The sequence below is a fragment of the Mustela putorius genome, unplaced genomic scaffold, assembly GCF_011764305.1.
Source record: "Mustela putorius furo isolate JIRA1106 unplaced genomic scaffold, ASM1176430v1.1 tig00003942_pilon_pilon_pilon, whole genome shotgun sequence".
Taxonomy (NCBI): domain Eukaryota; kingdom Metazoa; phylum Chordata; class Mammalia; order Carnivora; family Mustelidae; genus Mustela; species Mustela putorius.
Window position 1 is genome coordinate 14,636,197 of NW_025422087.1, and position 5,196 is coordinate 14,641,392.

Below are 5,196 nucleotides of genomic sequence, written 5' to 3' on the forward strand. Positions count from 1 at the left end.
GGAGCCTGAACACCTTCTTTGAGTTTAAACAGCCGGTTCAAAGGCAGGCTAGAGGGGCGCCTGGGTGGCTCAGTCATTAAAGCATCTGCCTTCAGCTCAGGTCATGAACCCAAGGTCCTGGGTTTGAGCCCTGCATCGGGCTCCCTGCTTGGCAGGAGGTCAGCTTCTCCCTCTCCCACTCCCCCTGCTTGTGTTCCCTCTCTCGCTGTGTCTCTCTCTCTGTCAAATAAATAAAATATTTAAGAAATAATAATAAAATAAAAGGCAGGATAGAATCTTTCTTCCAGGTCTCTTGACTCAAGAGGTCATCATTATGATATTTTGCATTCCATTAAGAAATAAAACATTTGCCGAAATTATAAAGAACCAAAATGTATTCGTCTGCTGGGACCACAGTAATAGAGCACCCCAAACCGTGTGGCTTAGAACAACAGAAATCATTGTCTTACAGTTCCAGAGACAAGAAATCCCAAGTCAAGATGTTAGGCGATTCATCCTGAGGGCTGTGAGGGGAAATCGACTCCATGCCTCTCGCCTAACTTCTACTGGTTTTCTGGCGATTTATCGCATTCTTGGGTTTCTGCCAAGAAATTTCATCCTCTGCCTTCATCATCACACAGCATATTCCCTGGGTGCATGTCTGCGTCAGATTTCCCTCTTTTTATTGTTATTTTTATTTCTATTTCTTTAGATTTATGCAACTTGCACTGGTGCATATAGACTCGTGCCAAAACACAGTTCGAAGAAAACAACCTGTTTTGCTCACAAAACGTAGACAGGGCAAGTGGTGTGTTACAAACTTGGGTGCATTTGTTCCGGAAACCTTTTCTGCTTTAACAGTCAAGGGCCAACCCCAAGGGCGAAGGTTTTCCTCCTCAGCAAGGGTCTCACCTGACCCATTTACCCACTACGAAATCAGGTTCCCATCTGGGGCACTGAAGTTCCACACAATGGGCAAGGATGGCTCCAGGGGGTTGTTCTTTCTCTTCTTCTTCTGTTTGGTCCGTTTTGTCTCTATTTCAATAGGGGAAAATATAATTGCTTATTGGAAACAGATGTGTTTTGAGTCAATGGATGAGATGATTTTATGACTATATTCATGTAATGTCGCACGCTTCAAACGCGATACACACAGATACACACGTGAAACCTGTCTGTGAGGATGAACTAGAACAATAAAATCAACACAGTGAAACTCACCACCCAGCTGAAGAACCAGAACACCGCCCTTCACTTTCCCCTTCCCTGTGGAACCTACTGGATCCGTTGTTTGGCTTTGCCGTGTGTGAATATATGTTGGCTTTTTTTTTTGCTCAGCTCTTTGTTTCAATGTTGTGGCTCTGAGATGTACCCCTTGTCCTCACGCTGCTCTAGCAATCGTCCATCGTGTTAATGCTCTGAAGTGTACCTGGAAAATCACACTTGAGTTCTTTACCGTGGTTTGGTTTTTTTGTTGTTGTTTTTGTTTTTCGTCCTTGTGAATATGAGCATTCTATGGGTTTCTTGGCACCTATGTCAAAAGTCACTCTGGAATATTCGTACTCTGGACACTGACAATAAACATATTTTATGTGTATAATAACAACTGTACATTCATGGGAAGACACACACAGATGACATGATTTATGAGACGGAAGTTATCCTTACTACAGACAATGTCCTTTAAGTTTTTCTACCCTACTGTATTTTGTTGGGTTTGTTATAGACACTAGTTGTGTACCAATAGATCGGTTTGGCGGAGTCAACGTTATACTCAGGGGTGTGTCCTGAGTAGCACTGTGTGAGGGTCAACTGTGTGTCCAACAGCGCGACTGCCAAGTCCTAGCCACGTGCATGTTCAACTTGACGGCGAAATGCCCACTTCCTTTCCAGGGGGATTGTACTGGTTTGCGCTGCCTCTGGGCAGGTGGGAGAACCGTGCAGGTCCGCGCCCTCCCCCACACCTGCTCACCCTTGCTCACCCTGCTAGGGAACAGTGACACATGACTGGGGTCTGCGTTTGCAGTTCCCCGAGGAATGAGGAGCCTGGCAGCGTTTTGAGTCTTTCCTGCCCTTCTCCCTGAAATGACGAGTCGTGTCTCTCGGTCACTCTTCTGTTGGACTTTTTGACACCGCAACTTCTGGACAATTTGCCTTCCGGTATTGGCTCAGCTCACCCAGGGCTTAGGCGGGAAGATTACCTTGTTTGGGGTGAACTGGGTGCCAAGGTCCTTGAGCTCGCCTGAGACGGCTAAGAGGAAAGCGAGTACCCCGTTGTTTCGGCTTTACTACCGAAGTCCTCCGTGTACCTTTGACAGGAACAAACCTGCGTCAGACATTCTTACTCTCAGCCAGACCTGCTGCCTTTCTCCTTTGTCTCTTTCTCCAGCGTGCAACAGCTGCTGAAGGCCGTCGCCAGCCTCTTCTCCTGGGCGCCACTGCAGGAACAGCAGCCCATGTCCCCTTTCCTGTGGCATCGCTCTTCTGCCCCCCTTGGAACTCCCTGCTCCTCGGCTCACCTGGCACTGGGACTCTGGGCCCCCGCACGCTCTAGAGGCTTCTTTTGCGGCATCCAAAACTGAACCTTCAGCTGAAATTCTGGACCTTCCCTCTCCAACTCTCCTCCCCTCCCTGGTGTTTCACCAGAAGGGGCAGAGAGCCACGGGTCACCCCCGGCTGGTGGCACTGCTGTGGGTCTGCTCACAGACACCAGGAGGGCTTTGGGGACTTTGGGGGGGTTGTTTTGCTGGAAGATTTTTACTTAGTTATTTAGAGAGCGCGTGTGAGCAGGGAGAAGGGCAGAAGGAGAGGGAAAGAGAGAATCCCAGGCGCACTCCCCACTGAGCTCAGAGCCAGACACGGGGCTCAATCCTACGACCCCCAAGATCACGGGCTGAGCCAAAACCAGGAGTTCAACGCTGAACCCGCTGGGTTCCCCAGGCACCTCCTCTAGGAGGGCTCCCGTAACGGTGTGGTCCGCATAACCACATGGTAAAGCAGACGGTAGTTTTCCACGCTGACCAGGTGCTGATGGGGGGTTTGTGCTGTTGACTAACTCCATCATGGATCTAGCACCCCAGTGTCATAAACCAAAAATCAAACATCACCCTGGCCTCTGTCATGATGCATGTAGGACCCAAAAAACAGGTGAAGTTTAGATTTGCCGCTGATGTGATCTGGAACATGACTCTGGGAAGACGAGGTTCCCGGAGGTCCTGGCTTGCCCGATGATACCATTCTTGGGAACAGCTCCGGACCCTGCCTCCCCCAGCTCTGGGGTTCTCCACCTGGGTTCTGCCACTGTCCTGGAGGTGACATCCAGCCCCTTGGGCCTCAGCCTCCTGGATGCCGAGCCAGCAAGAGCAGCAGCACAGACAGGCTCCGTCCTCTGTTTCAACCAGAGAAGCCTCTTGTTCACTTTTTTTTGTAAATAGAACCCCAGGTAAGAACTCGTTCTTATGAAGGCAACTTCTTTTTTTGTGAAGTTTGAAAAATACAGTGGCGGCTTGCCATGAAGCAAAAGCCCTCAGAGGACTGGGTCGAAGTTAAGGGCTCCAGACCGGCTTCTGCCAATGGTTTCTTTCCCTTCAAATAAACATGAGGCTGCTGAAAGGACACCTTTCCTTCTTTGGTCTTCCCCTGACATCGCGATGACTGCTCGGGGGTCCACAAACGCCCCTGTCCCAGCAGCCATAACCTTCCTTTTCCTTACTGTGACCGACAGCAGCTGTTTCCCCAGATCAATGCTCCCCATCGTCCCAGTAGCGGGGTTTCGGCCCCCCCAACCAGAAGCCTCTCTGGCTCAGCTCAGCCCAAGGACTCTGTTGCCCCAGGGGACTGTGAGCCCCCATGGGGTGTGGAATCCCCTATCATTTGCTTAAAAAGAATCTGCTTGTTGGGGGAAGGGGGGCCTGGGTGGCTCCATGGGTGAAGCCTCTGCCTTTGGCTCAGGTCATGATCTCCAGGTCCTGTGATTCCAGCACCTTGTCAGGCTCTGTGCTCAGCAGGGATCCTGTTTCTCCCTGTCCTGCCCCTCCACCTCAAATAAATAAATAATACCTTTAAAAAACAATCTGCTTAACCACATATTTTCTTCTGCTCTCCCCAAAGCAGGGCACTAATGTGGTGATGACCCTGCATGCCCCACGCAGACAAGAACAGCTCTGGGGACAGAGGGACACTAGGATGGGTCCCCACAAGGCTGTCCCACCGATGGGGATGGCTCACCTGCAGATTGGAACAAGCGTCTGCATCAGTTGCCATGTAAAGGGTCTGCTGCCCTATTCTGTAGCAGAATCAGCAAATCCAGTAGTTTCAGAGTTGGGAGAAGGCCCGGGGCATTAACACCAGTTCTGGGATTTGGGAGAAGAAATTGCTTAGGCATTTCTGAAGTCCTGGGATCACAGGGAGCTGGAGTATGGGGTGGGAACATACATTCCATGGAGACGGAGAAGCTCATGGCAATGGAGAGCTTCCCCCTCTTGGGTGTGGGATCTGCCGCCACCCACTCAGGGTGCCGCAGGGACAGAAGGATGCTCGCCAGGTATGGCTTGCTGGAAGGATCCAGCTCAGGTCTTCCAGCGAGTCTGAGGTCCCTGGTCTGACTCTTCTGACCAGGACCTCTGCTCTAGGGACCCCATCCCAGTTCAACCTCTTCTGCGTGTAGAGAAGTCAAGCGAGCTCAAATGACTTGTCCAAGGTCTCATGGTGATTTAGCAACGGTGCCAGGACTAGAAGAAGCCGGCACCCCAGAACCCGCTGTCTGTGCAACCCTGCTCCTGGGCTGCTGATCTTTCTTCCTCAACTCGGAGCAGCATGGAGACAGAGAAGGTGCAGGAGGCCCTCGGGTGACAGATCTCCTGGAAATAGGATCCCACAACATCCAGGAATAAATGAGTATCGAGCCAATAGCTTGATATCTGGAAAGGACCATCACCTCCCCCATGGACACCTGGAGCTCCGCTCTCAAAATGAATGTGTGGGGAAAGCATCAGATTCTCAGAAGACAGCATATTCTCCACTGTTCAGACATTTCTCCAGTCAACACCTTTCTGGCTGAAAAGAAGGAGGCGAGCCCCACTCGGGCTCCTTCCTGCGGCTCTCTAGCTCAAGAAGGAATCCCACGTTTTAGCATTGCCTTATATTTTGGTCCCTTCTCTCCCTTCTTTTAAATTCAATCGTTGAACAGACAAGGGTCACAGCTAAAAATAAACCCTC